At 52.7% G+C, this 10,643-nt stretch overlaps 1 protein-coding gene and 1 long non-coding RNA gene across 8 annotated transcripts in view; one reads left to right on the top strand and one right to left on the bottom strand.

The window, feature by feature from the left end:
- Nucleotides 1-802: 802 nt before the first annotated feature.
- The window catches only part of LINGO3 (leucine rich repeat and Ig domain containing 3), a 41,510-nt gene continuing 31,669 nt past the window's right edge, over nucleotides 803-10,643 (top strand). For 2 of the 7 annotated variants that reach the window (XM_043975672.1, XM_043975668.1), the window contains exon 1: nucleotides 3,621-3,840. The gene's annotated coding sequence lies outside the window, so the exon portion shown is untranslated. Of the gene's footprint in view, nucleotides 1,110-2,082; nucleotides 2,175-3,620; nucleotides 3,841-4,525; nucleotides 4,712-10,643 lie in introns of those variants that run through there. The other 5 variants (XM_043975674.1, XM_043975667.1, XM_043975669.1 and 2 more) reach the window with 4 other exon arrangements.
- Nucleotides 2,121-3,708, bottom strand: LOC122734680. Its single transcript, XR_006354071.1, has 3 exons — nucleotides 3,577-3,708; nucleotides 2,971-3,041; nucleotides 2,121-2,243 (listed from the first exon to the last, which is right to left on the bottom strand). It is a non-coding gene; the product is annotated as an uncharacterized LOC122734680 (long non-coding RNA).

Below are 10,643 nucleotides of genomic sequence, written 5' to 3'. Positions count from 1 at the left end.
TGAATGGTGTAGACAGGGTTGTAGAAGCTCAGAAGGAGAAGGCTCAGAAAGTTAATCTGGCCAAAGAAGACTTCCAGGAGGTGGCAACATTCTGGCTGAGCCTTGAAGGACAGAGAGAGGATGTCAATGGTGGCCTCTGATCTGCTTCCTCCTCCTCCTCCTCCCTCCCCCCCCCATCCAAGAGCTTCTATTAGGGAGAGGAGGCATACAGGGCTTTTAATTATAGAAACAATTATTAGGAAATAATGACTCTGGCAGCAGTCAGTCCGCAGTAGGGCTCGGATTGGTTTTTGTCAGAATTGGTGCAGAGGTAGATAAGCCGTTCTCCCTGTCCGTCCTCTTCCTCCTTCATTACCCACACTCCCTTCCCTGTTTTGCCCCAAGAAGATTTGAGCTCAATTCATTTCAATTCTCCATTCCTCCAGCAGAACTTGTTGGGGAAGGGAACGGAATGCCACTCAGACTCATGTCAGGGGTGAAGGGAACACCCACCCTCACCAGCTATTCCATTCCCTTTCTCTTCCCTCCTCCATGCCTTCATTCTGTCTATCTCATCCTTCCCCACTCCCTCCCCAGGGGATCTCCCTCACCTCCCAGGGTGAGATGTGCCCAGGTAGGCCATCACCTTGACAACGGCCTCTGGGCCTGTTCAGTCCTAGCCTCTTCCCTGCTCCCTCCCCCATGCTCCCACCCCCAAATTACAGGTGGTTCATTTCCATGACAACCAGGTACCCACGTGGCCCCTTCTCTGATGATTAGTCAGTGGCTGAGGCTCCGATGGGAGTTACTCACCTAATTGCTCCTGGCCTGTGCTCCCCCTTTTCATTATTGTGCCAGGATGCCTGGTCTAGTGAGACAAGCCTAGGCCTGGGCATCTGAAACCCTGGGATTCTATTTCTGAATCTACCACTGAGGAACTGGATGACCTTGGGAAAAGTCACTTTTACCTTCCAGGCCTCAGTTTCCCCTCCCCTGTAAAACGAGAGTGTTGAATTAGAGGATTTCCTGGCTTCCTTCGAACACTAACATTCTATATACTTGAAGGTTCCTCCCAGCCTGGACGTTCTGAGGGTCTACGACTTCTAAACCTGGGGTGCTCTCAGACTACGGTAAGTAGAAGAGCCCCCAAATTTACAGGGCCCCAAAGACCAGTGTAAGAGGCAGACAGGTGGCAGACTTGGATAGAGCTCTGGACCTGGAGTCAGGGAGACTTGAGTTTAAATCCAGCCTCAAACAAGTAGTAGCTGTATGACCCTGGGATGTCATAACCTGCCTGCCTCTGCAGTTGTGAAGATACAATGAGATATCTTTTCAGACCCTCCCCATTTCACCCAACTCTTCCTTCTAGCTGCTGTTTCACTTTTTTTTGTGGGGGGGTGGTGAGGCAATTAGGGTTAAGTGACTTGCCCAGGGTCACAGCTAGTAAGTGTCAAGTGTCTGAGGTCGGATTTGAACTCAGGTCCTCCTGACTCCAGGGCCCATGCTTTATCCACTGTGCCACCTAACTGCCCCTGCTGTTTCACTTTAGATCTGCTTCTTCTGCTCCCTGGTCTTAGGGTGGTTAAGGCAGCCGGCCCCCTGTCCTGGCCTGACAAGATTCGATGCCTCTACCCAGCTCTCGGGCCTCTGAACACCCGCCTCCTCCACCCCAGCCCCTGTCGCTTGTTGGCTCTCACCTCCTCCTCTGCTGTCTGGGTTCCTCAGTTGGCAATAACCTGGAGAGTAAGGCACCGGCTGTTGATTCCCACCCATGATCATTCACAAAGATGCTAATTAGGAAGCCAGCCATCGGGACCCACTTCCCAGGCCCAGGCACTCCGGGTGGCATGACTGCCCCCGCTTTTGGCTGAGCCAAGTCCTTGGACTGTATAAGAGAATGTTGGAGCCAGAGGGAGGGGCCTTAGAACAAACAAGAGAAAATGTCAGAGTTAGAAGGTGCCTTAGGAAGGACACTGTGGCAGAGACCGTGGAATAAGAAATGTGACAAGTGGAGAGGGTTATTCTTTCCAACCTTCTCACCTTATAGAGGAAGAAATGAAAGACCAGGGAAGAAAAGTAACCTACCTAGAATCGCTCAGGAGTTTGGAGGCAAAGATAATAGGAGAAGACGTGTTCTCTTCATTCCTAGGCCAGGACTTGCCCCACTGGACCCGGTTTCCTCTTCTGTACAATGAGTGAGTTGAACTGCACAACCTCCGAGGTCCCTTAGAGCTCTTAATCTATGATTCTGGGACCTTCTAAGACTGAAAAGAAGGAAGGAATGAGCCTAAACTAACTGACTCATTACTGGGCTCTCCCTAGGGGTGTCTGGCAGGATGCATTTTTTTTTTCTCCGGAGCCCCTTCAGAGATTAGGGCTCATGAGACAGAAAAGCAAAAACTGGTTAAAATTTCAATCCACATTCCAGAATCCCCCAAACCAGACCCTATGATGTGATCCCCCAACCATTCCCCTCCCCAACCAGCTGGGATACCAGCCCCCTATATGGGTGACACAATAAAGTCAGCCCTCACCCATTCCAACTGTTCCCTCCCTCATTCCTCCATGAATGAATGAATGAGCCATTTATTAAGTGCTTATTAAATGCAAAGCACTAGAGATATAAATAGAAAAGTAAGCTCATCCCTGTTCTCAAAGCGGGAGACAACACACATGGAAGGTTTCAGATGGAGAAGTCCCCAGGTCCAGCCTTAGGTGTGGTATAGCCACAAAGCAGATGCTAATGCCTTTTCTGTAATGTCATTTCCTCTGATAAGATCATATCAGTTTCTGACAGTGAACCATTTGACACTGCTGAAAGCTTTGCCAGTCCCAAGGCTCTGGGGTTCAGGGTCCTGGGCTTTCTCCATCACGGTGAGGGGTGGTGGGGGGAGGACAGTGGTCAAGTAGTGGTGGTTTGACCTTCCCAGGGTTCACTGTCTCCTGTCTTTCCCTGGGGGGGGCCTTGCTGATTCAGCTAGGCTGGCTCACCTTCCCTGTGGGAGGCTGTTGGTTGTCAGTTGGTGAGGATGGCTGGCTCCTTGTCCACAGGAATTGTCTCCCTGGAAAATGGCTGTGGTCAGAAGCAGGACTTAGCTGAGCATTGCTGGCAATGGGCCAGCAGCTGTTGCTTGTGGGTGATATTATGGAGAAGGTGGTCCCCTTCTCCATAACGAGGTCTCCCTTGAGGATGGCTGTGGGGACTCCACAGAGAGATTTGGAAAGCACTTAGCACAGTGCCTAGCACTAATTAGCAGCTTAATGAACGCTTATTCCTATCCTTCCTTCTCACAAGGAACCTCCCTCAGTAAGCACCCATCTACTAGACCATGAACTTCACGAAGGTGGGGGACCTAATTCTTACTAAACTTTGCATTTCTCCCCCCTCCCCCCATGCATAGCGCAGAACCAAGCCCAGAGCTGAGCACTAATGACTGAAAAAGCCCCACTCCTACCACCCAAAGACTTTCAAGGAGGATCCCCTCCCTCAATGCCACAGGCATTAAAGGAGTTTTTCCCCTAGAACCTTTCCCCTGGGGCATATGCCCTGGCAGAATCAGGAGGAGGGGGGGGGCGGGCAAGGTAGACGTGGTCTACCTGGGACCCAGCGAGGGTGACTGAGGGAGGTGGGGTGCCAGCGAGGAACTCTTGTCAATTTGGCTTTTCATAAATGTCCATTGTTGATGTTAGGATATGCCCCTCTCTCTAGCCCCGTATTCAACAATCCCGTCCAGCCGGCGTTTAGGGAGCCTCTCCGAGTCAGGCACGGTGCTAGGCGCTGCGGGGCAGGCAGGAAGAAGAGCCTCCGCTCTCTGCCCTCGAATAGCTTACACGCTTTTGGGTGAGACAAGACGGACCTACGTGAGTATACAAGAGGAATCAGGCATACAATGCCCGGACTCACGCAATGCACAAACGCTCACCGCCACGCTCACAATCAGCCGCCCAAGCATCTGCACCCTCACTCTGCACTGTGTGCGGGCACACACACGCAATGCACACTCACACATGCGGTGACACGTACTGCATGCCAGACCCCCGGGCGGCAGCAGCCCCGCACCGCATTAACAAGTGTGCGCAGCGCAGGCACACCAATGCCCCCGACACACTCACCCGCGGACCAGCACGCGCACACCCGCACACACACACACACACACACACACACACACACACACACGCACACACACGCACACACACGCACACCCCCGCCCTCCGCCCGGCTCTGCCCCGAGGAGGGTCGGTCCCCGCTCTAGCCCGGGGCTCTGCGTGGGAGGCGCGCGCACGCACGCGTGGGGGCCGGCCGGACACAGGTGGGGAGTCTGCCAGCCCGGCTGCCCAGGGCCTCGAGGGCTCGGGTCGGCTCCCGGGGCCGGGCCGGGCCCTCCCCGTGGTTCCCTGCCGCAGCAGCCCGCGCGCGCCGCTCCCCCCGTCCCCCCCTCCCCAGGCCCCCGCCCCGCGCCGGCCCCGGCAGCGGAGTTGGGCTCCGCAGACCGAGACCGCGGGCGGGCAGGCTGGCAGGCGGCTCGGGGCGCGCGGGGGAGGCGGGCGCACGGCAGCGCGCGGCGCGCGGCGGGGCCGGGGTGGGGGGAGGAGGCGGCGGCAGCGGTGGCAGCGGTGGCAGCGGGCTTCTGCTCGGGCTCGGGCTCCTGCTCCGGCTCCTCCGTCCCCGCCCCCAGCCCGGGCTGCAGGGAGCCGGGGGCAGCCGCGGCAGGCACGCGGAGGAGCAGCCGAGGTGAGTGAGCCGAGCCCCAGCTTGGGGTGGGGGGCCGGGAGCCCTACAGGTGCTCCCCTTCTCCCTCCTTCCCCTCCATTCCCTCCCTCCTTTCAGCAGCGCCAGTGCCCACCACTCCGTGCCCGGGGTGCTAAGTGCCCGCGCCTGCGTCCCTGGTCCGAACTGGGTGGGGAGGTCCAGGCACCAGCCTCGGAATGGGAAAGCTGCACCCTCGCCTCCGACTTCCTGTCCAGGTGTCTGGAGTGTCAGCATGCCTTCTTCAGTTCCCAGGTGCCAGGGTGGGCTCTGGGCACAGAGACAGGGAGCCCGGCCGGCCAGTCTCATAGTTCTCTCCCCTTCTCGGGGCTCCTTCTCCGACTCTTCCTTATTCCCCGTCCACACCTCTCCCCCTACCTCCCTTATTTGCCTGGGGTAGCCCACTTCCCTACACCACCCCACCTTTCCTTGTCCCTTTTGCTTTGCCATCCCCTAAGCTGCTCCCTCTTCTCCCCCTCCCCCTTCCCCCCAGGTAAGCGGGAGAATCCCCCAAGAAAACCTGGAGCTGTAATGTTTGTGGTGGTGCTGAGATGTCTGTGGGGCCACCTCCCTGTTTGGGGAGTGTACCCATCTGCATGCTTGGGTGCAGAGGGTCCGCATCCCCCTCTGCCCGCCTCCCTTCTCTCTTCCTTTTCCTCCTACCATTATTTTTGATTGATCCCCCCACTTGAAACTTTGGGTTAAAGTCTCAGCAGGGCCAACCCTCCTGTGGCCTTTTGCACCCATTCCAACTGTGTGTTAGGGCAGGGGATGGATTTCTCCTGGGCCTTAGGGAATAGTCCCCATTGAGGTTTTGAGGATTTTCCTCTAAAGAACCAGTTAGGGATGGGGGGGGCGGTTCCTGCCCCTCTCTTACTGCCCACCTTCCAGGAGAGAACCTGAGCCATACAAGAGGGCAAGGTGGAAGCTTGGAACTCTTGTTCCGGAAACTAGAAAGGGTTTCCCATGAGCTTAGCTGTTCTGGTGTGCTGGGGTGGGAGGCTGGGGCCGCCTGGCAGCAAGCTGTAGGTAGTGGGGGTGCAGAGTCTGCACTGTCCTTCACTCCCCATCAAACCAACCAACCAACCAACCATGGGACTGTGCCAGGGACACACAGGCCCTGAGGGAGGTCAGGGAGGAATCTTGAGGAACACCTTTCCCTTCCTGGTGAGTTCTATTAGCTCCTCTCTCCAGCTCTCGTTACCCTTCAGCATTTGAGACTGAGTTCATCCCCTACTAGGAGCCAGGATCAGGGGTGAGGAGTACTGGGATGGGGGATGGGGGAATGGAGGAATGAGGAATGGAGAGATGTGGGCTGGGCCAGGCTCAAGAGCAAACCAAAAAGTAGCTCCCAAGGGAAATGGGTGTGTGTATGTGGGGGGGGTGGTGTGTAAATCATTCAACAAGTCTTTGTGGAACAACCACAATTTGTCCTATCCTCCCCTGTGCTAGGCAATGGTCAGAAGACAAGAGATGATGTCCTCAGAGAGTCAGATGCTAAGCTATGTTCATCTGAAATGAGGGAGTGTTAAAAGTCTAAGGTTAAGTGCTAAATTGAGGGGTCTCTGGGGTCTGGAAGGGCCGGTTTCAGGGGAAGCTTCCCGGAAAAAGGGCAGGATCTAGAGTCAGAACCTGAGTTCGAATCTCAGCTCTCCTACTCACGATCTTTGTGACCTCTTTCATTTCCTTTCTCTGGGACTCAGTTTCCTTATTTGGAAAACAAGGAGGTTGAACCAGGCAATCTTTTTTTTTTTTTTTTTTTGGCGGGGCAATGGGGGTTAAGTGACTTGCCCAGGGTCACACAGTAAGTGTCAAGTGTCTGAGGCCGGATTTGAACTCAGGTTCTCCTGAATCCAGGGCCGGTGCCCTGCCACCTAGCCACCCCGAACCAGGCAATCTTTAATAGCTGCTGTTAATGTATTGCTTTAAGATTTTGCAAAGAGCTGCAATATGTTATCTCATTTGGGAGGTAGGTGCTAGGATGATTATTCCCATTTTGCAGATGAGGAGAGGTTAAGGGGACTGCCCAGAGTCACAGAGCTAGGAAGCATCAGAAATAGGATTCAAACTCCCACCTTCCTGACTCCAGGTCTTGAGCCAGCCTCCATCTTTAAGATCCTTTCCAGCCCTTGATAATAGATAAGGGCTAAGGTTCTCTCCAGCTCTTGATCCTTCGGTTCTCAGATATTTTGGGTTGGGGGGCCCAGGGGAGGAGTCGGAGTGTCAGCAAAGAGCTACTCCTGCCTACCTGTGGGGGAACAATGGGAGACTGGGGTTTGTGAGGTAGGTTAGGTCAAGGGTGGGGAGGGTGTCAAGCTCCCAATGCAGTGAAGAGGTGAGATAGCCAGTTGGGGGTGGCGGGGCCGATCATTGTTCCCACTCTAGGCATTTCCCCCATTTCTTTCCCTCTCCCCCTCCTTCTCTTGCCTCCAGGGACTAGGTTGAGTTATAAGGTCTCTGTCCTGGTAAGTAGAGGCTTGGGATGCAGCATCCATCTGCTTTGATCAGGTCACCCTGGCCTTCTGGCCAAGAGAGGGGCCCATATTAGGATCATAGGAATTAGAACAGGAAGGAAGCTCAGAGACCATTTTACTAAAGAAGAAGCTGAGTCTGGAGCAGCTAGGTGGTGCAGTGGATAAAGCACTGGCCCTGGATTCAGAAGGACCTGAGTTCAAATTCAGACTCAGACACTAGACACTTACTAGCTGTGTGACCCTGGCCAAGTCACTTAACCCTCACTACCCCACCAAAAAAGAAGAAGAAGAAACTGAGTCCCTGAGAGGGGTAGTAATTTGTCCAATGTCCTATAGGTTGAAGAGGCAGGATTAGAAGTCAGCTCCTCTGACTTGAATATAAGCACTGAGGACAGGGCCTGTCTCAGTTTGCATTCACATCCCCACATCTTGGCATGCAGTAAGCACTTAATAAATGCTTTTCACTCATTCATTGTACTGTGTTGCATCCTTTGGGAGGGCACATTGGAGCTGGGATCAGAGGCAGGCAGCTGTCTGGGACACAGCTGAGGAATCAGAGGGAGTGTAATGAGAGGTACTTTTCAATATGGCTTTATACAAATTCACTGATTTTTCATACCAGGAAATTCTCTTCTCATATTTGGGGATTAGCCAGTCACTGGAGGCTCAGTGATTGCAGGGGACAGTCACACATGGGGGTGCAGCTTTCAGACCGCGTCCAGGCTGGCTCTGGCCCTAGGCACCCCACACACCTTCATTTATCAACCCAGCTTGAGGCCCCTTCCTCATGGGTGTCCCAGGATTTCACAGGAGCCTCAGCAGTGGCTCAGCATCAAGGCTTGTTGTCCTAAACTCATCCTCCAGGAGAACATGGGAGCCAGAGTCATCCCTGGCTTGTCTGTCAGGGTAGTAGAATGGATGCTAGGCTAGGAGTCCAAGGTTTAATTCTCAGCGCTGACTCACTGGACAAATCATAAGATTTAGAGCCAGAAGGGAGCATAGGGGTCATTTGAGTCCAACCCTTTCATTTTATAGATGAGGAGATAGAGTCTCACAGAGGTCAAGTGACTTGTCCAAAGACATACGGCTAGTCAGGAGCAGCCAGAATTTGAACTGATATCACAGAAGGATTTTAGAAGCCATCTAGTCCATGGTGTCAAACTGTACATAAGGATCAAGCAGCATGTACACTTAGAAAACCACATATTAATCTTATCTATGTCCCATTATATTTTATTTATTTTGTTAAATATCTCCCAATTGCTTTTTTGGGAGGGGTGAGGCAAACAGGGGTTAAGTGACTTGCCCAGGGTCACATAGCTAGTGTCTGAGGTCGAATTTGAACTCAGGTCCTTCTGACTCCAGGGCCAGTGCTCTATCCACTGGACTACCTGGCTGCCCCTCCCAATTACACTTTAATCTGGTTCCTGCTGCAGTGAGGATTGTTGAGGACTGGTGGTGTGTTTGACATCTCTGCTCTTGGTCAGGGCTTCTTTTTTTTTTTTTTTTTGGTGAGGCAATTGGGGTTAAGTGACTTGCCTAGGGTCACACAGCTAGTAATTGTTAAGTGTCTGAGGCTGGATTTGAACTCAGGTCCTCCTGAATCCAGGGCTGGTGCTCTATCTACTGTGCCACCTAGCTGCCTCTCGGTCAGGGCTTCTTAAACTTTTTCCACCCAAGAAATTTTTACTCAACCCCTGGAATATAGGTATATAAAATGGGTATACAAATCAAACATTTACTGCCAAATTTTTCACAACCCCCACATTCAGTCACACAACCCCATATGGGGTCAAGACCCCCAGTTTAAAAGGCTTTGTTCTAGTCCAACCCATTTTACAAACGAGGAAACTGAGGCCCAGAGAGGTGAACTTTGTCCAAGATCATACAGCTAGTAAGCAGCACACCCTCTGACTCCAAATCTTGGGATCTCTCCGGTATGCTGCAGCTGCTTCCTCCTTTGCCTCAGTTTCCTCATCTGTAAAATGGGGGGAATAGCTACTGCCCCAACCAGGGGCAATAATGGCAGCGGGAAGTGCTTTGAAGGTCTGTCATTATTATTTTTTTTTTTTTAGTGAGGCAATTGGGGTTAAGTGACTTGCCCAGGGTCACAGAGCTAGTAAGTGTTAAGTGTCTGAGGCCTGATTTGAACTCAGGTACTCCTGACTCCAGGGCCGGTGCTCTATCCACTGCGCCACCTAGCTGCCCCCCCAGCACTTTTTAGATGAGATATTCATAGACTTGAAGAAGTTCTTGAGTTGGGAATAGAGTGGGTATCAGGGCTAGAGTTCCCGGCTTCCTGGGGATGGCCCCCAGGCTCCTGACACAGCAGAGGCTGTAGAAAGTGGGTTGGGTGGTATGCTAGGGGTTAAGATGCTTAAATTAGGTTCCTTGGTAGCTAATTAAGCACTTAATGAGTTGCTGTAACATTAAAGCCCGAAGGGGTTGGGAATCCAGGGCAACCAAGGCATCAATCCCTTTGCCCCTGAAACTCGCATCCCCCAAATTGGGGCTTAAAGGCAGAGGGAGAAAAAGGGCAGGTGAGGCAGGGAGAGATTTGGAGCAGTAGGTAGTAATGCTCCAAGCTGTCTTACTGAATACCAGGGAATCTGGGTCACACTTGGGCCTTCCCGATTTCTCTTCCCCTGAGTCTCAGTTTTCTCATCTGTAAAATGGGGGTTGGGGATTTGAACTGGAAGATCTCTCTAAGTCTCCTTCTAGCCAGGTCCTTTTCTGCTGTAACATTCTACGGTCCTGTGGTCCCTGCCAGTTGTCAGTGAGGCATGGAGGATAGCATGTGGTTCTGGGAGTAACTGGGTTCAGATCCTGGGTTCAGATCCTGCCTCTTACATACGCTAGCCACCAGAAGCTGGGCAAGTCCCTTAACCTCTCAGACGTCCCCCAGGCAATTCTCTGTGTCTGTAAATTCCAAGGGAGTCACTTATTTGCTTGGTGGAGGCCTCAGACACTCCCTCGCTGTGTGACCCTAGGCAAGTCACACGTAACCCTATTTGCCTTAATCTCCTCATCTGTAAAATGAGCTGGAGGAGGCAATGGCAAAACCACTCGGGTATCTTTGCCAAGAAAATCCCAAATGGGGTCACAAAGAGTTGGGCACAACCGAACAACGACAATGGTGGAAGGCGTTTTCCCTACGAGGAAATAGATCAATGAAATCATTGGTCAGAAGCAACATGAAACCTATCCCTTCCAGCTCTGACACCATACAGAGCGATTCCAGGTGTGCAAAGCACTTTCCTCTGAACAATCTTGCCAGGTAGGCAAGTGCAAGGATTATTCTTCTCATTTTATAAACGGGGAAATGGAGGCTCGGGATGTTAACTGTCCTTATTGCTGTGATGATTGTCACCCAGACAGGAAGTGTTTGAGCATGGACTCAACCACTAATATTTAATGGTTTTGTGTGTGTTTCATTCTCCTGT

This window comes from Dromiciops gliroides, chromosome 1 (assembly GCF_019393635.1).
Source record: "Dromiciops gliroides isolate mDroGli1 chromosome 1, mDroGli1.pri, whole genome shotgun sequence".
NCBI lineage: Eukaryota > Metazoa > Chordata > Mammalia > Microbiotheria > Microbiotheriidae > Dromiciops > Dromiciops gliroides.
The sequence above is the reverse complement of the archived record's forward strand: the minus strand, read 5'-3'. Positions and strand labels throughout refer to the sequence as shown.